This window comes from Callithrix jacchus, chromosome 1 (genome assembly GCF_049354715.1).
Source record: "Callithrix jacchus isolate 240 chromosome 1, calJac240_pri, whole genome shotgun sequence".
Classification (NCBI taxonomy): domain Eukaryota; kingdom Metazoa; phylum Chordata; class Mammalia; order Primates; family Cebidae; genus Callithrix; species Callithrix jacchus.
The window spans coordinates 20,575,972-20,602,347 of record NC_133502.1 but is presented as its reverse complement, the minus strand read 5'-3'; the positions used below and the strand labels follow the sequence as shown (position 1 = coordinate 20,602,347).

The 26,376-nt window shown below is 36.1% G+C and overlaps 1 long non-coding RNA gene across 1 annotated transcript in view; it reads right to left on the bottom strand.

The window, feature by feature from the left end:
* LOC144578944 (uncharacterized) overlaps positions 1-25,805 on the bottom strand; it is a 72,167-nt gene extending 46,362 nt beyond the window's left edge. The window contains exon 1 of the long non-coding RNA XR_013525551.1: positions 25,684-25,805. This is a non-coding gene — a long non-coding RNA (uncharacterized LOC144578944). The remainder of the gene's footprint in view (positions 1-25,683) is intronic.
* Between the last annotated feature and the right edge of the window lie 571 nt (positions 25,806-26,376).

Here is a 26,376-nt window from a genome sequence, read left to right as displayed (position 1 = left end):
TATGACACAGAGATCTTATACTTCTGGCCAACCACTTTTCCTATTAGTTTGTGACTAGGGACATATTTATCCTCAAATGTAGCATGTTTCAGTTTTTTCTAATGTTTCCCAATACTGTCTTCATTTAATTTGGAAAAGGAATATTTCTAATTTCTAAAGGTCATTTTAAATATTATTTTTATCATGTAATACAGTAACACCATTTGATAAGCAACTATTTCTTTGAAGTCATTTACTAGAATGTGTATCAAGACTGTCACTTTAATAATACTGTTTACCAACTTAAACACAGTTATATTGACTTAGCTTACCGATAAGGCCTACTTGGATCAAATAGAAATTTGAATGACAGAAAGGAAAATTGTTCTATTCCATACCTCGTACATATGAAGCCATCCTAGGTTCAGTAAGATTTTTCCTTTAGCATGTTCTTTTAGTTTTTATGCAGCAAAATAATCGTTTCAGGAGCTGCATCCATACAGAAGGAAGGATTTATCCATGTATTTATGCATTCCTTCATTCTGCATGAATTTATTTAATATCTGTTCGATCAGTCCAAAACATATTTATTTAACCTTAACCTTAAGCAGTACACTATGCGAGACACAGAGAAGGATGGAGTGGAAAAATCAGATTAGAAAGGAGCACAGCCTGATCTTTTCCATATTTCACCTTTACTCCCAGAGCCTCTGTGCTCTGCTGATTTGCTCTGATGTGACTTGATAGACTTAGTCAATGATGCAGCCTCATATGAAAAACAAATATCTCCCTAAGTGTCTGACTTACTACCAAGAGGAAATACAATCAGCAAGGGAAATCAGATTCAATGTATGTAGCCTGTATGTGATGTTTGCAGAGGGTGTTGAAACATAAAATATAGGATACAATATATACATGACAAGAATCCACGCATTGACTTCAGGAATCTGGGCTGCTTTGGACCTCATTCATTCATTCATTCATTCATTCATTTATTGGACCTCATTTAAATCCAGGCTGCCTGTACCTCCCGATAACAACATTCTGCTCTCTTAGGCTGAATTCTTCTACAGTATAACAGCAAGTAATGCGCTTCTAAAAGCCATGAATATACCGACTCTCTTGAACATTAACATGGCAATCTTTGTGGTCTCCCAGTTGCGCATAAAACGGAGCCTTGAAATTCCTCCAGAACCTAGGTCACCTTCATACCAGTGGTCTGCTCAATCACCTCGATGCTTAGTCACTAAAAGGCAGGGCTTGCTAAGTTAGGGAGCCTCATGAAAATAAAGCGATGTAACTATCAGGATCTTGTCTGCACTAACAAAATAGAAAATATAAATGATTCCCTAGAATGTAATATTTAAAGACCTGTCTCCTTAGTGAAAGAAAAAAAAATCACACATTATGCTTCCTTAGACATAGGTTTTTGACTTTTTTGACCTTTAAAACAGATAATTCCTATATAATTTTCTTGTTAATAAAAATTTGAGACAATTTTGTTTAAAAAAGTACAAAGATATATATGTATGTGTGTGTGTTAGTGTGTATATATATATGCACACACATATGTATGTATATGTACATACATATATACACACACACAGATACATATTTCCCTTTCTCACTAAAGCTTCTCACTAGACATGTGTTCTCGTTTACACAGTAAATGCACATACATGTGTATAGACAACCAACTTGACTGAAATTTTAAAAATCTTTGTCTTCTGTCTAACTCTTTATATCTAAGAGCATGTTTTCCATATGAGAGATGTCTTAAAAATCATAGTAACCAGTGGCTGCACACAACTGCCGAGAAGATTTTGAAAATATCAAATCTGGACATATACTGTCTAAATGTAAGACAGATCAACTAGAAAATATTAGTAAGGAATGGGAATATTACCTCTTTCACTTCCTTAGGCTTTACACCTATAGAAATGAAGACCATAGTCTATTAAAATGACTCAGTGAAAAAGCTGTGGATCATTTCAGGTGTTTTTTTTTTTTTTTTTTTTTTTTGCCAGGCATGAATAGAAGTACAGATTTGAAAACAATAATTACTAGGGCCTGAAAATGTACTTCTGAAAGTAACCCTGTAGAGAATTATGAGAAATATACTTGCAATATAAGCAGAAACTGGAAGGATTAAAGGAATAAACTTGTAATATAAGCAGAAACTAGAAGGATTAAAAATGCATTATGAAATGCATTTTTTTCTTCTTTGGCGAAATCAGTAAGATTGATTAGTATCAACCATTGAAACTGCAAGGAAGAACACAACTTTGATATTTTGTGTAACAAAATGTTTCACTTCCTGAAGAGCTTCAGTCTGGGTCCTACGGCTGTCACTCAAGAACTGTGTGATATTAACGATATCATAATTTGATTTCATAAATAACCAAATATATGGTTAATCTATATCTTTAGGCATAGCCTTAGCTAGAATCAATATAGACTTAGATTTCAAGTAATCTGGTAGGCTCTTCATTTTCTGAAGACATCCTAATTTGTTTTAGATTATATCTATGTACAGCTTTTAAAATAAGGTAAATCAGCTTAGAAGTGATTAAGGTAAATCAGCTTAAAGTCCATAAATATAACAAATATTTTTTTGTGATTCATTATATTGTAGGTACTACTTTGAAAATTAGAAACTGAGGATATAAATTAGGCATGTTGATATGATGGATTAACCACACACCGCAGGTCAAATTAGGGTGTCACCGCACGCCTTATAGTTTCAAGAGGTATTATAAAATAGTAAATACTAAATAGAGCCTGTTGTGTAAAATATGACTTAGTAGAATTTATGCCCCCTCCCATGTGGTTAGAACTTCCTTGGGGTCCAGACCTTCCCATATTCTCAGTAAATAAGGCAGTATGTATTTTGGTCTGTTAAAAGAAATGTGCAAATTAATAATCAAGTTTCTAAGGGAGTCATTATTATATTACCTTTCAGAAATTTTAATAGATAATATAAAAATTGGGAGGAAAATTCTCATTGTCAAATACCATACTTCTCTAATTAAACTGAAGGCAAGAATCAATTGTGTGGGGTTTCATGAACAAAGACAAAGTTGTCTGTAGTCAGCTTGCTCCGAAAAAGAAAAGAAAATTTAAAGGATCTAAAGTGAAACTTTCACTTCACATTGAGACTTGTAAAATAGAAATATATTACACCTATGTTTTCAATTTTCAAACTAGTACATAAAACTAATGAATCACAAGAACTATTTACCACATTTATGAACTTTAAAATCAAAATATGTTCACTTTTAAGCTGATTTACCTTATTTAAAAACTTTACATAGTAATAATCTAAAACAAATCAAGATGTCTTCAGAAATTCAAGAGCCTACCAGATTACTTGAAATCTAAGACTGTATTGATTCTAGCTGAGGTTGTGCCTATAGTTATAGATGAACCCGATTATTTGGAAATGTGAGACTCATTTTCCTCATTTTTATTTGACTATTTGTGCATTTTTATTAATAATTTTAAGACTCTTCTTTTTTTACTTTATCTGATAGAAAAACATTCTTGGTGCTGTATCCAGAAAGCATTAGCAAGACAATAAATTCTTAAACATATGAGCATTATCTATAAGATTTATAGTAGTATTTAAAGATATGCCACTAATACCGAGCAGTCAATTTGGTAGGAACTGGATATATTTAAAACTAGTATAAACTAATTATAAAACACAAACCTACTTGCTTACCGATTAAATTTGTTGTTAAATTTGTTAGTCTGGAGGCAATAGCCAAGGCGAGTCAAGTAGTTGAAAGTACCAGTGGAAGCATTCAGCTAATTCATTACTAAAAAGTTCAAGAATTAGAGTTCCGATATGAAACTATTTTAAAATATATGTATATTACATTTAAGTTCCTTTTACAAAATATATGTTTCTTCTTTATTCTCTTTAAATTTGGTTGATATGTTTACATGAACAAATTATAAATGCCACATATTTTAAATGTTGGAATGACAAGCTTACTTTTTTTCGCTAGATTATTTTCCCAAATGAGTAAACAAAAAATGACAAATACAATATAAGAGGAAAGAATCCGCCAACAGTACAGTGCTTTGCAAACAAACAAGCTCTCCCTCTATCTGCACCTCTCTCAAAAGTAAATTGAATGTGGAAGAGAAACAAAAGACTTTTTGGAAATAAAAACAATGCTGAAAAGGAGAGAGTACTCTTCTTTGGCTTTTTGCAGTGTGAAAAACCAAGTCTCTGGTGACTATAGAAATTTCAAATGGATACCCAGGCTAAATTTTAAAAAGACAATGTGGTTTTCACAGTTGATTTATTTACACTGTCTATTTATTATTACTTACATCTCATTATAAATACTTTGAATAAAAATTATGAAGAAGGAAAAATTGAATAGATGTAATGTCTATATTATCAAAACCCTGAAGTATTATATACCTTACAAAGAGCTAAAAAGGAAGGATTACAAATTATCACATATTCAGTCATTGTACTTATTTAATTGTGACAAATGAAATAATATTAAATAAATTATATTCTGTCTTCAGGCTAAACTCATTCCAATTAAGGGTAAGCATTTTATAAGTGCTTAACATTTGTCACTGTGTTAAAAACAAGTCATGTAATACCATGGAGTTTCTCCAATGGCCCTGGTGGAACTCTGACTGTGGTTGGAAACATGTTGCATTTTGCCTCCAGCAGAATCTTTTTCATTTGCTCCAGCTGTAGTTATCCATTTGCTAGATTGCTGCTACTTTGGTTACTAATATCGCTAGTCCCTCAAAACGTATGAGGGACTTAAATCTTTTATCCAAATAAAGATTACAGGGATTTTTTCCCATAGTATACTAGCTATTTGCTTTCTTCTAATAAACAAAGAAAAGATGTTCAGATTAAAACATTACATTTAGTATTTTGAATGAGAAAAATATGTTGTCCTATAGGTGAGCATGAGTAATTTGTGTATTTAGTAATTGTTAAACAAATTATTATATTCTTTATTTTAATAATATTTCAAATGCTTATTTTACTATTATTATTAAAGTAGCAACCTAATTATATATCGTTTCTAATTCAGATAACTTTTTTATTAAAGAGCATGTATTATTTTAAACAGTCACATGCAAGTATATATGTATTTTTTTTATTTTAACAAAAAATACAATCCTTCCTTTGCAACTAATTTATTTTCATTTATCACCATATTAGGGATCTCTCTCTCTCTCTCTCTCTCTCTCTCTTTCTCTCAATAGATAGATTATCATGTACTTTATTTTTCACATGTCTTAAACATTTGACTTTGTCTTTTATGATTCTGAATCATAGATATTTCTAAGTTTCAGGAATCTTATATTTTTATTTTATTTTAGAATGAGATGAAAAGCTTGAAGCTAGAGTGCTCACTAAGTTATGGATGAGAAAACTGTTAGTTCTCTACAAAGTACTAACTAACACCTAGTCACATCACCAAACTAACTTCAAAATTTAATCCTAACATTTGTTAACAAGGAGAATCAGTATATTTACGACTGATTATCACAATATGTGCGTGGGGTGGCGGGGGTGATAAAATTTTCTCCTAAAAATGTAAAGGACTCTTGGAAAAGGATATAGAATATTGTTGCCCTTGTTGGCAAAAATATATTTTTAAATCCATTGCTTCCTAATTAAGAATCTTGACAATGTATACTAGATTCTCAATTTGCTTTGAGACTAGACACATTTATTTATCTGTCTATAGGTAAGAATTATGTGGAGAAATCTGGAGGGTAGAAAATTGCCATCTCTCATTTCTGCACATGATATAGAGTACATATATAGAGGCAATGATCATCTTTGTTCAGATTATTTTTTCGGAATGCTTTTATAGCAAAAAGGCTTGGAAGATAGAGACAGTGTCTCACTCTTTGAAGTAAAGGGAAGACATTTTGTTTTTTAGTAAAATAAAAATAATTATTCTCTCTTAAACATAAAAAATGTTCAGAATAAGAAGACATCATTGTTTTTTTCCTACAAAATCTTCTAGGGTTCCAGGCTTTCACGGTTTGTCTGGCTGTCATCATTTCCAGACACCGAAATAAAACAATGGAAACCCAGATCAGAAGTTAATTTCAACAAGGTCACCCTTCTAATTACAGGGTTGACTGACATTTAATCACGTGGTCACACTAAGCCAGGAAAGATACTGGTGAATGTGGTCTTAACCTGAGCAGCCATGAGGAGGGAGAGAAAATATTTGGACAGAGACAGACTGAACAACTGCTGATACATGGACACTTAAAAATCCTGGGTAAAAAATATAAACAAGGAAAATTTAAAAAAATAAGAATGGCATGTGTAATACTCCAAAATTAAACCTAACACAATAGCCTGAAAGTTGGATGGACACTAAAGAGCAATAAGAGCATGAAAAAGAACTTAATTAATAGGAAGATGTAAGCACTGGCGAAGTTTTAAAACTTAGGCTACACAAACATGAACACTGGTCAACAACATACTGCCTACCAAGACTAAGAGTGTTAAAATTAAAAGAAAGAAATATGATTGTTATGCAAATAGTTATTTGTTTCTTGTTCCTATTTGAATTTAAGCTGAGGGATGATAGGCTTTATTTTTCTGTTTTTCTAAAAGCAATTACCCCACTTCCAAGAACAGAGACTCGCATCTGCTATGGAATCAGCAAACCTTTGCTGAGTGAATTTACGTAATTTTTCTGCCTTGTTGTTGTGTCCTGAAATACTTATCCCTCAATTTTCAGACCTTCTACTTTCCTTGAGAAACCCAATACAAATATGATTTCTTCCATTAAGACCTCTTTAATTCCCTTAGTTCTAATTAAATATTCTTTCTGAAAGGTTCCAAAGTATTTTAAAATCCTATTTTAGAATCTTTTACATTGTATCATGCTTTCAAGTTACTAAGGACGTAGCAGTTTCTCCCGGTAGAACCTGAACTCCTTTTTGTCATGTTTTTAGTGAGAGGCAGTCTGCCATGGCCCCCCAGGGTCTCTCTATGTAGGTTTGCCAGATAAAATAAAGGATCCTCAGTTACATTTAAATTTCAGATGAACAACAAATGCAATATTTGGAACACACTTTTATTAAAATATTTATGCTCCTGAAATTCAGTGTAAATTCTAGTCTGGGTTTTATTTCTCACCTTCCTTACAGAATAAAAGTACACATGGTCCCTTTCGGAAATGAATATAGGCAATCCTCAGAGTCTCTAGCCCTCCATCTGAATTTTCTTCAAATACCCTTTAATATCGTGAGTCCCTACAATCACTTGTTTGAACAACATGGCAAGAGCCTAACTGCTGCTTAATTTATTTAATCAAGATTTATCTTAAATTGACTAATAACTCTACTCCACCTCTTCCCCCTCCTGAATTACCCTTCCAAGGAAATAAGCTCTTCTCTTTAAGAGTAGTGGGAAGACATGATAATGATATTTTATAGCCTACCTGTAGCATTAGTGACTCATTTAAAAAAAAAATAAATTCCTGTGGAGTAATATTAGATTTACAGAAAAGGTACAATGATAATTCAGAGAAGTCCAAGCTATACTTTAATCATTTCCCCTAATGTTATCGTCTTATATTCCTATGATAACATTTGTCAAAACTGAGAAATTAAAATGGATACAATGTTATTAACCAAATGCTTGGCTCTATTCAGATGTCTCCAGTTTTCCCAGTAATGTCTATTTTCTGCTTCAGGCTCCCACACTACATTTGAGTGTCTTATCTCTTTCACCTCCTCTGGTCTAGGACATTGTCTTAGGCTTTGCTTGTTTTTGATGACCTCAAAGTTTGGATGAGTGCCTGTCAGGTATTTTGTAGAACGCATTTTCATTTTTCTTTCTTATATATTTTTAGAGAAAATAGAGAATTGTAATTATTATTATTATTAGATGGTGGTTATTGCTTTGAAGAAGATCACAGAGGTAAAGTGCCCTTCTTATATTTTATCAGTATTATGAGATATCAGCATGACTTGTCACCTTGTGAGCCTTGGACACATGATTAGGTACTGCTGGTTTTCACTACTAGAAAGGTACAGTTTTTCCTTGTCCATATTAGTGATTTACTCTATTGCATAAACTACTAGTTCATGTATGTCTTGGTCATGTGCTTGGATAAACTGAAATGCCAGTTCCACCACATTGCCTCTTACATACCTATTTTCTCATAGATTACTCAGCTCAGAAGCTCCTCCAAAGAAACAAGGATAGCATTAACATTGCACTCTTCAGAAAACATGTAAGCAAAAATATTCCAAGTACAGATACAAAGGTTTTTATGTACTTCTTTATGAATGTACAGAAAGATGAAAATGAAGGGATTTTCAAGCTGTCCACATATGACTATATAACGCCGTTAGATTAGAAGTTTTAAATAATAATTTGCAACTAATAAATTGAATAAAAAGAATTAATGTTAATTCTATTATATCATTTATTTCAATTCAAGGTATAATCACGTGTAGTAATAAGATCCAACTGCTATCACCATAGGGTTTCTCAGGAACACACTCTGACAAAGATTTTCATGAAAGATTTAATTCCAAGAAAAACTAGGAAGGGAGAGGGGAAGTGGGGCTGGAAAAGGAAGGAAGGACACCAAGCAAGTTTACCAAGTGAAGGGCACTGAGGGCAGTTCTCACTCAACTGCAATGTCTTCATAGAGCACTTTCTGCATCTCAGAACAAAGAAGCTGAAGAAGTTGTACACTCACTGCCATCAGCCACTGACAAGGGGTGTCTCTTGGGAAAACGTCATATCATCATAGATCTGTGGCTTTCCTATGCCAAAGGCAGAGTGGGTTCCAGGGCCCCGAGAATGGTCCTCCTACAGTGGTGTGCCGGAGCTGGAGGGGAAAGGTGTGCACAGCAAACAAACCAGCAGAAAGGAATGTGAGGGGCGTAGCCCAGCCATGACACACAGGCCCTACCACAGAGCAGTTCTGCATGCTAAGTGCCAGCCATGATGCTGGCTGGGACTTGGGGAGCCCAGTTAAGTGGAGTTACACAGCTTCTACCTGAGATAATGTCTAAGAGTCCAAAACAAACTAGAACCCCAAGTAACCTTCGCTTGTGCATATGTGTGTGTGTGACACATATTTGTGGTTTTGCCACATTTATTTGTACTACGCAGGATAGAAAACAGATAATTTCTACTTTCTTTTTAAAGGTTAATATTTATTGAAGCTTCTGATCTGAAGACCCTAAATTAAACACTAGGTTTGTGCAAAACAGAAAAAAAATGTCCGTATCACATTCAAACAAATTATTTTAGGGAAATTTGCAATATTATTTCATGTTAACTACAATGTTATTGCATGTTAATTACAGAAAAAAAAATCAGTTTAAAGTGAGGTAAATTATGTTTTGTAGTTTGAATGTGATATGGGTAGCTGGCCAGTTATAGTAAAATTACTTGCATGATGTGAAGTAAAAACATCATAAAGAACAGCAAAACTATAGTGACTTACTCTTCAGAAATTTAATCTTCAGCATTTCTGAATTTTTCATGTATAAAATTACTATGTCTAAAACTCCATTCCCACTCACACTTCTATTCTTATTAATTAATTAATTAATTAATTAATTCTCTGGCTCAGAGAAGATTCCTTATTCAAATAAAAAGGTTGGTAGGATTATTTGCTTTTAAAGGTTTTGATAATTATTGACTATTATGTATCTCATTTATAATTTTTGCCTTTGCATTTGAAAATGAGCTAATTACTTCTGATCCACCATTTTTCAACCAGAGTTTTTATCTGAACCACCGAAATGATATGTGCACCAATGTTCTCAAGTGATGGCATGCAGCTGGAGCCATATTGCAAATGCACAAAAGAGAAGTTAAATCACTGCATGCAGAAACAGCTTTCTTTTCTCCTGCCATTGAAATGCCACCGACATTTTAGGCATTTAGGATGAACTTCTGCTCCATCAGGATGTCCTAAGAATTTGGGGATATTTAGCAGACTCCCTGGTGTCTACTTCCTGGGTGTCAAGCACAACCCACAGGGGTAAAAAATTAAAAATACTGCCAGATATTGCCACATATCCACTAGGGGCCTCCTCCCCCTGAGAGCTACTTTTCAAGGAGAAACTGGCAAATTATTAAGTAAAAATTTCAGATGAAGAAATTTGGGGGCTATAATAATTCATAGTCTATTTGATGTGTTCCAACTTGTACTAATTGCCAAAAAATTAATAACTTTCTCAGCTCTCAGGATGAAATTTTAGGATATTATTTTGCTGTTTGTAATTTTTCATTAATAAATGACAAAAGGAAAGTGAAATTGTAAAAGCATAAACTGATCATGCTGCTTTCTCATTAGTTCTTTGTCAGTGGGGCTCCATTCACTTTACAACAAAGCCCAAGTTCCTCCACAGGGACTGCAAGGTCCTTCAGGACTTGCCTCCCACTTGACCGGCTCCTGCCTTTGAAATCTGTCGCATTCGGCCATGTTTCTCTCTCTACCTCAGTCACCCCGTTCCCCTACTCTTCATCTGGCCAATGGTTGCCCATTTTCAGTTTTCCACCTGAGAATATCCCCTTGGAAATATTCAAGGTGTCTTACTACCATATCTAGATCCTATGCAGCTGCTATCTGATTCCACACAAGTGTTTTCTCATCACAATATTCATTATGTTCCACGTTATTGTTATTTGGCCCTGTATTGAGCACAGGTCTTAGGAGGTGTCTCCCTAGTACCTGTCTCCAAGGCTTCTTATCACCACTAGTCAAGTGCTTGTGAGTTCCTAGTCTTTACCCTTAGCCATACTTAGGAAAACCAGTACATTAGCTCAAGCAAAGAAGTTACCAGCTACTCCCGTGGCTTCCAGACTTGGTTAGACTTTCACACCATGGAGTGTGGGGATCTCACATTCAGTCACCACCAAGGGGCTGACAGATTCAATCCAGAATTGCTACCCTCCCTTTCAAGTAAACTTTAAGTAGGGGGAAAGAGAAGATAAAAGCCATGTGAAGACGTATCTCCCTTTGCTCCTCTTTATTCTGGTCCCCTCTGAGGCATCGTTTTTCTTGTTGTTCTTCTAAGGAGACAAATCTGCATTACAGGAGCTGCCCGTGAGTCCTCTGAGGCTCATGGTGCAGTGGCAGCCAGCGTGGTGTCCCCATTCTAACGTTCTCACACCCTCATCTGCCTCACTTCCCTTTCCTCATCCATGAAGTTGTACGTGCAAAGTAATGTATCTGTCTTCTAGAGGTATCAAGAGAAAAATAGTAATTATTAATTGCATTTGCTTGAGAGGAAGGGTGATGAAAGAATTTTGAAAGTGATTGTGATTTTTTAAAGAAACTATGGTTAAGTGGACATTCTATGCCACTTTTAAGTCTCTGTTCTGGGTTCCAGGCTTATACTCGTAGAAATCAAATTGTCCATTAATTTCATACCCTTCCATATTGTCTTTCATATGATAGGCAGTTAAAGAAGGATCACTGAGTAAAATATCTGTCATTTTACTTCAAAATAGCATCAGTTACCACTGCACACCTATTAGAATGTCTAAAGCTCAGAAACACTGAGAACACAAATGCTGGCAAGTAAGTGGGGAAACAGGAGCTCTCATTCATTGCTGGTGGAAATGCAAAATGGCACAACCACTTTGACAGCTCTGCAGCTTCCTTCAAAGCTAAACATAACCTTACTGTATGATCCAGCAATTGTGCTCCTTGGTATTTACCCAAATATGTTTAAAATTTATATGCACACAAAAGCCTGCACATAGATATATATTTTTTATTTTTCTGTAAGTTATTGGGGTATAAGTGGATTTTCTCAAACACATTTTCTGCATCTGTTGAGATGATTATGTGATTTTTGCTTTTAATTATGTTTTTGTGGTGTATCACATCTCACGCATGTTAAACCATCCCTGCATCCCTGGTATGAAACTACTTGATCATGGTGAATTATCTTTTTGATATGATGTTGGATTCAACTAGCTGGTATTTTGTTTAAAATTTTAGCATCAATGTTCATTAAGGATATCAGTCTGTAGTATTCTTTTCTGCTTATATCCTTTCCTGGCATGGGTATTAGGGTGATGCTGGCTTTATAAAATGAATTAGGGAGAGTTCCTTCTTTCTCTATTTGTGGAATACTGTCAAATGATTGGTAACAATTCTTTGAATGTCTGGTAGAAAACTGCTGTGAATCCGTCTGGTCCTGGACTTCCTTTGTTGGTAATCTTTAATTACCATTTCAATCCTGCTGCTTGTTATTGGTCTGTTCAAGGTGTCTAATTCCTCCTGATTTAAGCTAGGAGGGCTGTATTTTTCCAGGATTCTGTCATTTTTTCTAGGTTTTCCAGTTCATGTGCATACAGGTGTTCATAGTAGCCTTGAATGATCTTTGTATTTCAGTGGCGTCAGTTATAATATTTCTTGTTTCATTTCCTAGTGTGGTCATCTGGGTTTTCTCTCTTCTTTTCTTGGTTCATCTTGCTAATGATCTATCAATTTTATTTATCTTTTCAAAGAACCAGCTTTTTGCTTCATTTATCTATTGTGTTTTGTTGCTGCGGTTTTAATTTCTTTTAGTTCTACTCTGGTCTTGGTATTTTTCTTTCTCCCGCTGGGTTTGGGTTTGGTTTGTTCTTTTCCCTCTAGTTCTTTGAGGCATGACCTTAGGTCGTCTGTGCTCTTAGGCTTTTTGATGTAGGTGCATAGGGCTATGAACTTTCCTGTTAGCACCACCTTTGCTGCATCCCAGGGGCTTTGATGGGTTGGGTCATTATTGGCATTCAGTTCAAATAATTTTTAAATTTCCATCTTGATTTCATTTTGGACCCAATGCTCATTCAGGAGCAGGTTTCTTAATTCCCACGTATTTGCATGATTTGAAGATTCCTTTTGGAGTTGATTTCCACTTTTATTCCACTGTGGTCCGATACAGTGATTGATAAAATTTCACTTATCTTAAATTTACTGAGGCTCATTTTATGGTCTATCATATGGTCTATCTTGGAGAAAATTCCAGGTGCTATTGAACAGAATGTGTATCCTGCAGTTGTGGGATGAAATATTCTGTATGTATTTGTTTAGCTCATTTGTTCCAAGGTATAGTTTAAATCCATTGTTTTTTTGCTGACTTTCCAGCTCGATGGCCTGTCTAGTGTAGTACTGAAGTCTCGCACTTTTATTATGTTGCTGTCTATCTAATTTCTTAGGTCTATTAGTAATTGTTTTATAAATTTCGGAGCTCCAGTGTAGGTGCATATATGTTTAGGATGGTGACATTTTTCAAGCTGGACAAGGCTTTTACCAATATATAACATCTCTCTTTGTCTCTTTTAACTGCTGTTGTTTTAAAGTTTGTTTGTATGATATAAGAGTAGCTACCCCTGCACACTTTTGGTGTCCATTTGGATGAAATGCCTTTTCCACCCATTTACTTTAAGTTTATTTGAGTCTTTTGTGTTGGGTGTGTCTCCTGAAGGCAGCAGATAACTGGTAGGTGAGTTCTTATCCATTCTGTGGTTCTATATCTTTTAAGTGGAGCATTTAGGTCTTTAACATTCAACGTTAGTATTGAAATGTGAGGTACCATTGCTTTCATCATGCTCCTTGTTGTCTGTGTACTTTGTGGTTTTTTGTTTTGTTTTGTTTTTCTTTTTAACTTTTATTTTTGTTTTATAGGTCTGTTGTGATTTATGCTTTAAAGAGGTTTTGTTTTGATGTGTTTCCAGCATTTGTTTCAAGATTTAGAGCTCTTTTTAACAATTCTTGTAGTGGTGACTTGGTAATGGCGAATTCTCTCAGCATTTATTTCTCTGAAAATGTCTGTATCTTTCCCAATGCTTAGTTTCACTGGATATAAAAATATTGACTGATAATAGTTTTGTTTGAGGAGGCTGAAGGCAGGACCCCAATACCTTCTCACTTTTGGGGTTTCTACTGAGAAATCTGCTGTTAATCTGATAGGTTTTCCTTTATATGTTACCTGGTGCGTCTGTCTCACAGCTCTTAAGATTCTTTCTTTTGTCTTAACTTTGGATACCCTGATGAAAAGGTGCCTAGGTGAAGATCTTTCTGTGATGAATTTCCAGGAGTTCTTTCTGCTTTTTGTTCTTGGATGTCTAGGTCTCCAGCAAGGCCAGAGAAGTTTTTCTCATTTACTCCCCCAAATATATTTTCCAAACTTTTAGAATTCTCTTCTTCCTCAGAAACACCAATTACTTTTAGGTTTGGTCATTTTACGTAATCATAGAATTCTTGGTCACTTTGTTTATATTTTCTCATTCTTTTGTCTTTGTTGGATTGGGTTAATTCAAAGATCTTGCCTTCAAGCTCTGAATTTCTTTCTTCTACTTGTTCAATTCTATTGCTGAGATTTTCCAAAGCATTTCACATTTCCAAAAGTGTGTCCAAAGTTTCCTGAATTTTTGAATCTTTTTTTCTTTAAGCTATCTATTTCCTTGAATATTTCTCCTTCACTTCTTGCATCATTTTTGGGGATTTCCTTGCATTTAGCTTTTCCTTTCTCTGGTCCCTCCCTGATTATTAATAATTAACCTCCTGAATTCTTTTTCAGATAAATCAAGGATTTCTTTTTGGTTTTGATCCATCACTGGAACTAGTGTGATTTCTGTGGTGGTGTTGAAGAACCTTGCTTTGTCATATTACCAGGGTTGGTTTTCTGGTCCCTTTTCATTTGGATAGGCTCTGTCAGAGGGAAGGTCTAGGGCTGAAGGCTGTTGTTGCTGTTGCTCAGATCCTTTTGTCCCACTGGGTGCTCCCTTGGTGTAGTACTCTCCCCCTTTTCCTATGGATGTGGCTTCCTGTGAGCCGAACTGTAGTGATTGTGGTTTCTCTTCTGGGTCTAGCCACCCAGTGGGTCTACTTGGCTCTGGGCTGATACTGGGGGTTGTCTGCACAGAGTCCTGTGATGTGATCTATGGGTCTCTCAGCCATGGATACCAGTGCCTGCTCCAGTAGAGGTGCTGGGGTGTGGAATGGACTCTACGAGGGTTTTTTGATTTGGTGGTTTATTGCTCTATTTTTGTGCTGGTTGGGCTCCTACCAGGAGGTGCTGCTTTCCAGAAAGCTTCAGCTATAATAGTGTGGAGAGGGACCAGTGGTGGGCAGAGCCCTAAAACTCCCAAGATCATATGTCTCTGTCTTCTGCTACCAGGGTGAATAAGGAAGGACCATCAAGTGGGGCGGGGCTAAGTGTGTCTGAACTCAGACTCTTCTTGGGCAGGTCTTACTGCAGCTGTTGTGGGAGATGGGGGTGAGATTCCCAGATCACTGGAATTGTGTACCTCACAGGATTATGGCTGCCTCTGCTGAGTCATGCAGGTAGTCAGAGAAGTGGGAGAAAGGCAGCAGTCAAAGGCCTCACCCAGCTCCCATGAAAACTAAAGGGCCATCTCACTCCCACTGTGCCTTCCCCCAACAACCCTGAGTCTGTTTCCAGGTAGATGGCCAGACAGGCGTGAAAACTTGCCCCAGGGTACCCGCCTTCCAGCTGGGAAAGAAAAGGGCTTGGTTCTTCCCCTGCCTGTAGAGTATACACACTGGATTTGCATCCTTCCCGAGCTCTGGCCAGGAGGCTCCTTGCCCAGTTCAAGTTGTTACAAAGTTCAATTAGAGATTTTTCTTCTCCCTGTGGAGTTTTACCCCCTGCTCCTCTGGCCACCCTTCTGATGGATCCCTCTGATGCCAGCAGGAATGGGCTGCTTCGGGACCCAGCAACCTCCCAGGGAGTTTCTGCTGCTTCCTCTACTCCTGTATTTTGCTTGGCTCTGTAAATTGACTCAGCTCCAGGTAAAGTCAAAAGCTTCTTCAGTGGGTGTGTGTTTGGGAGAAGAGAATGTCCCTTTCCCACTTCCACAGTTGGGGCACTCACAGTATTTCCACATGGATATTTTGACAGTGGGGGAGGCTATGCATGTGTGGGGTCATCTCTAAAATACAGTCTATAAGAATAGTTTCAGTTAAGTGTCCTAAGAATCTCTAATCTTCCTAAGAGGCAGAACACTTTACCCTCCTAAATCTGTTGTTAAAGAGCTTAGTGTTTACCATATTGATGATACATTACTGCATTAGCAATTACATGGAGACAAGCACTCTGCTCAAAAGCCTCATGTGAAATATTTGTCTTTTCTTGATCCTGTGCAATTGCAAATTGTTTGGAAAATACACCTTCATCATTGTCTTCTCTGTGTTACCAGCATCGCCACATTACATTCTCATATGCTCCCTGCTAAGCATTTGGTTGAATCAATGAGGGTAAAAGATATGGGCATTTTTTACACAGCCATCTTTTACCATATTTTTAAAAGATACCATGTCATATTATTTGAATTTGATAATGAGAGAAGAAGAAATGAAGGTAGACAGGTGAAACAAGCAGATGTTTCTGACCTTATTAAAGCTCCTTTAATTTAGATTAAGAAGCCATTGTTGGCCAGGCACAGTGGCTCATGCCTATAATCCCAGCATTTTGGGAGGCCGATTCACCTGAGGTCAGGAGTTCAAGACCACATTGACCAACATGGAGAAACCCCATCTCTACTAAAATTACAAAATGTTAGCTGGGTGTGGTGGCACTTGCCTGTAATCCCAGCTACTTGTGAGGGTGAGGCAGGAGAATCCCTTGAACCTGGGAGGCGGAGGGTTGTAGTGAGCCAAGATGGAACCACTGCACTCCAGCCTGGGCAACAAGAGTGAAACTCTGTCTCAAAAAAAACGAAGCCATTGTTTATAGAAGAGTGTGACGTGTGTGTGTGTATGTGCTCGCGTGCGCACGTGCGTGTATGTATCCAACTAAAACTAATTTCTGGTAATAATAATGTTGATGGAGAGGAAGGAGGAATGATTTGGTCATGGCGTTTCGCTTGGCAGACACATGTCTGGGTGGACAAGGCTCACTGCAACAGCTGAGTGTGTGAGGAAGATGGCAGGCAGAGAAGAGTAAAGTTAGGAGACAGAGATGCGAGGGAGAGGAACTGTGTTAGGCTTTCCTTGTCTCCCTGTAAAGGAATATTCAAGATTGAGTAATTCATAAATTACACGCATGATTGGCTCACAGTTCTGTAGGCTGTGCGAGCAGCATGGTATCAGCATCTGCTTGGCTTTTGCAGAGGCCTCAGGGAGATTTTACTTGTGGTGGAAGGTGAACTGGGAGCAGGCAGTCACATGACAAGAGTGGGAGCAAGAGAGAGAGGAGGGCAGAAGACACTACTCACTTTTATTTTACGTTGTTCTGTTTTTTATTATATTTTAAGTTTTGGGGTATATGCACAAAACATGCAGGTTTGTTATGTAAGTGTACACATGCCATGGTGGTGTTCTGCATCCATCACCCCATGATCTACATTAGGTATTTTTCTTAATGCTATCTCTCCCATAGCACCCCACCCCCGACAGCCTTGGTGTGTGATGTTCCCCTCCCTGTGTCCCTGTGTTCTCATTGTTCAATACCCACTTATAAGTGATAACATGCAGCGTTTGGTTTTCTGTTCTTGTGTCACTTTGCTGAGAATGATGGTTTCCAGCTTTATTCATGTCCCTGCAAAGGACATGAACTCATCCTTTTTTATGGCTGCATAGTATTCCAGGGTGTATATGTGCCATATTTTCTTTATCCAGTTTATCCTTGATGGGCATTTGGGTTGGTTCCAAGTCTTTGCTATTGTGAACAGTGTCACAATAAACATATGTGTTCATGTGTCTTTATAATAGAATGATTTATAATCCTTTGGGTATATAACCAATGATGGGATTGCTGGGTCAAATAGAAGTTCTGTTTCTAGATTCTTGAGGAATTGCCACAGTATCTTCCACAATGGTTGAACTAATTTACACTCCTACCAACAGTGTCAATGCATTCCTATTTCTCCACATCCTCTCCAGCATCTGTTGTCTCCTGATTTTTCAATGATCACCATTCTAACCGGTATGAGATGGTATCTCAGTGTGGTTTGATTTGCATTTCTCTAATGACCAGTGATGATGAGCTTTTTTTCATATGTTTGTTCACTGCATAAATGTCTTTTTTAAATGTGTCTGTCTGAGGCAGGAGAATTGCCTGAACCCGGGAGGCAGAGGTTGCAGTGAGCCGAGATCGCGCCATTGCACTCCAGCCTGGGTAACAAGAGCGAAACTTCATCTCAAAAAAAAAAAAAAAAGAAGAAGAAGTGTCTGTTTATATCTTTCACCCACTTTTTGACAGGGTTTTTTTTTTTTTTTCTTTTAAAGTAGTTTAAGTTCTTTGTAGATTCTAGGTATTAGCCCTTTGTCAGATGGGTAAATTGCAAACATTTTTTCCCATTCTATTGTTTGCCGGTTCACTCTAATGATAGTTTCATTTGCTGTACAGAAGCTCTTTACCCACTTTTAAACAACAAGATCTCTTGAGAACTCACTATCCTGAGGGCAGCCCCAAGCCATGAGGGCTCTGTCCCCGTGACCCAAACACCTCCCTCCAGGCCCCTCTTCCAACACTGGAGATTTCAATTCACCATAAGATTTGGACAGTACAAATATCCAAACCATATCAGGGACACACTATTTGAAAAATTTTATAAGAAAATAACAAAAGGAGGAGTCTAATTAAAAGAAGTAAGGAAGAAATATGAAAGTCAATAAAATATTTTGCAAGTTTTCTTGCTGGTCACAGGCAGTATATTAATTGCTAAACCTAATTTCTTTTGCTTTCTGTCTTAGGTCTTCTCCATAAACTCCACATCATACCATATGATGCCACCCACTCTTTTCTCCTAGGCAGGCATGGGCTCTCTTGTTTTTAAATGAACATGGGAAGAACAGACAATGTAGGTCTGATTTTATTATTAGCAACCACCAACTATATTAAGATTCCCTCACCCCAAGAAACCTAATTTTTGGCCTTTATGGGAGTATTGTGTTTAACTGAATGTTCAGTTAATTTACACTGGTGTGGCTACTGATCCTAGCCTCCATCTGATTTGATTGGTCATTGCTTATCTTTTAAATGTTTTAAATATCACCAAAAAAGCAATGCTTTTGTCAGGAAATGCTTGGCTTCTTCTATTTATATCTATTCCCCACACAATTTGAATTTAGGCCATGAAGACTAACCATATAGAACATTTATGGCATCCAACCAAGCAGGTTGATTGAACAAACATATGTCTCAGACAGATATGGGTCAAACTATGAGAGATTAGTGGGGAATACTGGCTCATTAAATTCAAGGAATGTTGAACAACTAAACCCTAGATAGGAAAGGCATTCAGTTGTAGGACAAGAAAAATAAAATAAAAATCAGAAAGCTGCCAGATCTCCTTCTCTGCATCTTTTATTCTAGCTTCATTGTTTTGTTCTCATAGTAGACTGGCTTCCTTCACTTAGCTGCAAAACTGAGACCTCACCAACAACAACTTCCAAGACAGCTTGAGGCTTCAGCCACAGCAAGAGATGAATCTTCTTTCTTAAGTCTACCTTAAAAATCCAAGAGAAGGACCCTCACTAGCCTAACTGTGTCAGGTGCACACTGATGAATAAATCAATGTGGCCAACAGTGTGAGGTCAGGTTAGGACACCCAGCACATGGAATTAGTTCAAGAAGAGTTTGGACATGGAGTGCTGTGAACCTCAGAAGTTCAGCACATGGATTCTTAGTGCTCACAGACAAGAGGATCATAAGAAGAAAACATATTCAGCTGCTGCTCTGGCCACACACTGAGGTGTTCAGAATTATAGCTCTCTATTTGTGTTTGTTTGTTTTAAATAGATAAAAGATACCTGACGGGGTTTTATGATGACCCTTAAAAAATGTAATAAATAGTATTCTGTGAGTTAGAGGTAAATAGATGAGATAGATATAGACATAGATTATAATCTTAATTATGAAAAACAGTGAGGGTTAGTATAACCCCATGTGTCTTCAGATATTGTTTTTAAGTTCTGTATTCAGAAGTATTAATATTGTCTTTGGATACTGTATAATATCAGCAATCTTTAGAGTAATACTGAAGTCATTTGAGATTTAAAACATCACACCATTCAGAATGTAGGAGGGTTCTAAATTCTTCTCATTATTTGAGACACAGATGTTTGATTTTTTGTTTGCTTTTCTGTGCACTTAAAGTGTAAAACACTTAATCTTATTGTCTAGATTATTTTTTTAACAGTTTAAGTTCAATATCACTAAGAACTGTTTGCAGAATCAGTCCGGCTATTACAAATGATGTTGGACAAAATAACTCCAGGTGGTTTCAACCATTTGTTAATAGTTCATGCTTGATCATTTTTTTAACTTACCTAAATTACACAGACATATACGATTAACCCCTTGGTAGCTTTTGGTGTTTTGTTGTTATTGTTATTCTTATATTATTACCTGCCAGCCACTTTATTGAAAATGCTCTTGCCACAAAAAACCTATATTTTGCTTGTCGGGAGTACTGTGTTGAATGAACATTACCTACTATTTAATAAAACGGTGGGACTTAGTCTTTTACAGCTGTGCTTGAATGTTGCACCTATCATTCTTCTTTGATGTTCTTATTGGTAAAATTAGTTTATAAGAAATATATTGCCAGGATGCTACAGAAGCTGAATGACTTTCTGGAAAACTTTAAAAAGTATGACCAGGACCATAGTCAGATTTGTGTTTTCAGAAAATCTCTGGCAGCAGTGAGATTAGAGGAATATAAGCTTCTAATAAATGTCTGAGAATTACTGCCTGGATCAAGGCAATTAATGTGGGTTGGCATAGGGTTGTCAGGGATCAGATATCTCAGATAGTATCTATGAGACTGGTTATTAGACCTGGGTGGTAAACAGGCAGAATTCATATATAATATATGTCTAGGTTCCCCAGATAATCACAGTATTCAGCAAAGATTGCAAACCCAGGATCTATACAGTTGGTAACCTGCTGAAGGTTGGATAAGATGAAGCAGTGGTTCTTATCGCTGATGTAACTAGAACTACATTCAGCTTTTAAGAAACAAATGTGTCCTAACTTCACTCAAACACATTAAATCAGAATTTCTGGTGGGAGTTTGGTTATAGTATTATTTTATAGTTTATGGGTGATTCTAAAGAGTAATCCAAATTGAGATTCCCTGAGAGAGAAGAAGGCAGCTAGGCAGATCATGAAGGGCTTGGAAACCTGAACAGACAGAAATGTCATTTGCTGAGAAAAGAAACATATGAAAATACAAAAATGAATAGCTTTGGAGTTATGAGTCAGAGAGGGTAATGTGTATGTGTGTGCACGTGTATGTGTGTGTGTGTGTTGTGAACATGGTTGGACTTAAAATACCTAAGGGACCACCTGGTGATGATGCTGAAAGGGAAGTATGGTTGATTACTTTGGATCTCAGAAGAAGGAGTTGATTAAGGACATCAGTATAAAAATGATAGTTGAAGCCATGGACAAAAATAGGGTCTCCTAAGAAAAAAAAATGTGCAGGGTGATGATTATTGAAAAATAAAAGCGCAAGCCTGAGTAACATCACAATATGAGGGGAGGGGAAGGGATATATACTCTATTATTTCAATGCACAGAAAGAGAGACTATTAAACACTTAGGTATATAAACATAAAGAAGGCAGTGTTAGCATTTGATCCAGCCATTTGGATTTAGAACAACATACCAAGGAAAATTGGAAATGCAGAGTCGAGTGGGACCAAACCAAAAGCAGATGAACTCATCTGAACAGCACTACAAAACTCCCCTGCCCAATAATTAAGAATTAATTTATTGTAAAATAGAAAATTAAACTTACGAAACAGAAACCCCTTCCATGTTTTTGGCTTGACCAAGATGAGAGTTCTTTGTATTATTCCAGAATTTATAACATATTAAATTCTATAAATTAATTAACTTGCTTTGAATAGTTGAAGAACAATAATTAAAACCTAATGTCTTTCCTACTGGGAAGCATATAATCAGGAAGTAAAGAGGATTGCTTTGTATTTTCCTTGCTCGCACCTAGGGAAATAAAACAAAACTGCATTTCACAGCCAAAATGCATTTTGGCAAAGCCTTTCAGGATTGCAAAGTACAGAAATTATTCTAGTCCCTGGAAATTAAATATGTAGTTTCACTAATTAGGAAACTATGACCTAGGTCAAAAATTCTCAATATTTCACGATGAAATCACCACTCCAAATGGCACCAATTGACCTTTATCAATTAAACATGCTTAGAGAGAACTATGGTTTTCTTAAATTTATAATTAATATATTTTAATTACGTTTTACTCTTTTAAAAAGAAATGCATTGATTCTGTATTAATTGCATGGCATACTCAAATTCAACCTGGTCGGACCAACCCTTTCATTCTCATCTCATTACTGGGACATTCTCTAAGGCAAATGGCAGGAGCTACAAAGGGAAAAAAAAATGCTCTCTGTTTTTTTTTTCCCCCCTCAGGATATGTTTGGTGGACTATCCCTGTGGCTTCAGAGGAAATTGAGCTGGAATTCCAACTCTGACTTCAAACCTTTAGTGTCACCTTGCCCGAGTCACATAACCATTCATTTGGAGAATGCAGATGGTGATAAGATTGTTGGAAGAAGTGAATGAAAACATTCATTTAAAATGCTGACGATAGAGCTTTCCTCAGAGTAAATAAATAACAAATGCCAGCTTTCATTGTTATTATTATCAAAATGATTAGTATGAGCTCCCTAAAAGCCTTAAGTTGTTCATTTGTATAACAGTGAATGTGAGAAGCAATACATAGACTCCAAAGAGGCTAGCATCTAGATTTACTAAGAAAAGGATTTTTTTATTGTTGATTTTAAATAAGAAATCCCTCATTCTTTATGAACTCCTGAACGAATTTCAACATCATTCACAAAGTCAACCCTTCGACCATGTTATACCCTTCCATGACACACTAAATTCTTACCATATTCAATAAATCAGAAAACATCTTCGCATTGATTATCTTATTTTTCTGATTGACCACTGTGGTAAGCTTAACAATTACCCCGTCGTCCCCTATAAGATGTTACTATCTGATTCCCAGAAACTCTGAATATGATACCTTTCTCATTAAAAGAGCCTTTGCAGAAATGATTAAGTTATGGATTAAAAGATAGATTATCCAGGCAGACCCACTGTCATCCAATATTATCCCAAGTCTTCTCTTAAGACAGTGGCAGAGGGAGATTTCACTATAGCAGAGGAGAGAGTATGTGACTCTAGAAGCAAGGATTGGACTAACATAACCACAAACTAAAGAATACTTGCAGTCACCAAAACTGGAATCAGCAAGGATGATACCCTGTTGATACCTTACTTTTAGCCTTATTAGACTCATTTCAAACTTCTGCTCTTCGGACATGTAACAGAATATATTACTGTTGTTTCAAGCTACCAAGTGTTTGGTAGTAAGTTAGTTATAGCAGCCATAGGAAATGAATACAGCTGCAGTTCACATAATCAAAAGAAATAACTCAACATTTATATTATTCGGACCCCTGATCAAATGACAACTGCCAATAGAGAAGTTTCATTTTCAAAAAAGACACTTTACATGAAAGATTCGGGCCTTAAAATCGTTTCAGATTTTCAGCAGCAGCTCTGGAAACGAGAAGATGATGAAACCATGCCTTAAAGTTCTGATTGAAAACAATTGCCAGCTAAATAATCAATCAAGTGTTTTGGTAGAATAAAGACATTTCAAGACCTGCAAAAATTCAAAATATTTACTCCATACACTTATTTTTTCCTAAGTTCACTGTAAGATGACATTCATTCTAATGAAGGAGGATTTTAAGAAAGTAGAAGATAAGAAAACCAGGAGGCATGTATGGCAGTGCAGGGATATTCCAGGATAGGAGACTTACACAAGGTGCAGAGAACAATAAGTTCAGATAGGAACAGGTCAGAAGATGGTAGGACACATCCCTTCAAATAGATAAGAGTGATCTGATATCGGAATGAATAATTGTCCCAGAGGAGAGTTGGGTCAATTATAAATAAGCACATGGACAAGAAACTAAATAAAAAAGAAAAGTACTCCATGGAAAACAAATGAAAACACTGCAGAAAGGATAACTAATCCCAATTTACTGTATAGTTAAACTCTGAGTAGCAGACATAATAGTGTGGGTAACGAATAATAATCTGGCCAGAATTATACACATTTTATACGCAAGAGTGTAGTGGGGCTGAGAGAGAAAAAATAACGATGTCATCATCTTAGGAAATACATCATGCTTACATTTAAGGAGTGAAAACTAGAAATATAACTTAGTTGTTTAGAAATTCAGAGGTAAATATGAGTGAGTTTCTTTAAAGTCACTCATAGAGTAGGAGGTAAGGAGGGAGGCTAGATTTGCTATTTGTTGTCTATTAAGATATCTAATTAACAAGTTAGTAATTTAAACTATATGCAGAAAAAACAGAAACAGAAAATAAAATATAATTTTAATAAGAAGAAAGAAACAAATTGTATAGGATTTTATCTAACTATAAATAAGTAGAACATTTATGGAGGGAAATAATAAGAACAATTTTAGGAAAAAATAGCCGATAATAATGAAGAGAAACACTGTTTCTTATGCATGAGGCAAGTTATCCTCATACAAATCGCAAATTTCCACAAGTTTAACTGAGATTACTGCAGTTTTATTCATTTCACCTGGAATGAAATTACAATTATCTGTCTAAATTTAATATGAGAGGATAAATATGCATGATTTATAAGGTAGTTTATTTATTACAGATAATTTTTTAAAATAAGCCAAAGAGAGAACACACTGTTAACAATTTAGACACACTAAAAAGGACATTGGCAGAAAAGTAGAAAAAGTTTGAGTAAGGTTGATAGTCTAGTAAGTAATATTGTACTAGTGTTAATTTCCTGTTCTTGATAATTATTTTTTTGTGAGATGTTAAAAACTGAAAAAGTTGAGAGACAGATAAGAATTTTTTATATAATTGTTGAAACCTTTTCCACTAATTATAAAATTAGTTAAAATCAATTTTTGGTTTTCACTATGAAGACCAAATAGTGAAAATGATAAAGAACTGGGAAAAATGTAAAGACATGGATCAAAAATAATACAGAGTCTGAAACTTCCATCTCTATATTATAATTTTATATAATAAAAGTGGCTTCAATAATTACAGGGTAAATTAAAATATTTCATATTAAATGACATGGTGAAAGTGGTTCACTATTCTGTGAAAGAAAAATATATCACCCATACTAAAACCAATTTAAAAAGATTAAATATCTTATAAAAAGTAAAAACCAAGACAATAGTAGAATAAAACATCAAATAGTTTGGGAACGTGTATGCATAAATATGTTTTATCATTTTATAAAGACAAACTATAATGGGTACAGATGAGTATATCAAAGCTAAAGATTTCAGTTCAATAAAAGACAATAAAAATTTGTCTACGTGTTGTAAATCAGAATGGTGATGTGTTTAATTTCTAAAACAGCTATAGTTTTAAAATATATTATTTTTAAATACTGGGATAACGTAGTGAATCAGGAAATACGTAATTAACATAATTACAAGCACTTTGTGTTTAAGCAATCGCAGAGGTAGAAAACTTCATGACTGAGGATGGAGGAATACAGCAGAATAGAAGCCTCCAACAATCATTCCCTCTGCAGAAACATCAGATTTTAACAACCAACTACATATATGAAAGAACCGTCATAAGAACCAAATATCAGATGGGCAATCACAGTACCTGGTTTTAACTTTATATCACTGAATAAGTCACTGAAGAGGGTAGAAAAGACAGTCTTGAACTTCTGACAGCGCCACCCCCATCTCCTGGCAGAAGTCATGTGGTGTGAAGAGAGACTCTGTGCTCTTGGGGGAGGGAGAACACAGTGACTAGGGAACTTGGCATTGAACTCAGTGTTGCCTGTCACAGAAGGGAGCAAAGCTTTATTATGCTCAGCCAGTCGCCAACTATAGAGGGAGAATTTGAACTAGCCCTTGACAGAGGGAAAATTCCCATCTCAGCAGCTGGAACCAGAGTTTCTCAGCAATCCTCACCACCATGGGCTACAGTGCTCTGGAGTTCTAAGTAAACTTGAAAGGCTGTGCAAGACACAGAAACTGCAATTACTAGCCAAGTCATAGAATGAAGTGTAACTACAAGATCTGGCAAATAGCCATCAAACTGGCAAATCTAAGGGTTATTGGGCTTAAAGAGAAGGAAGAGAGTGAGATTGGGGTAAACAGATTATTTAATGGCACAATAACAAGTGTTCACAAACTTAGAGAAAGACATCAATAATCAACCACGGAAAGGCTATAGAACAATCAAGCAGATTAAGCCCAAATAAGACTACTTCAAGACATTTACTAATCAAGCTCCTAAAGGTCAAGAATAAAGAAAGGATTCTAAAAGCAGCAAGCAAACATAAGCGAA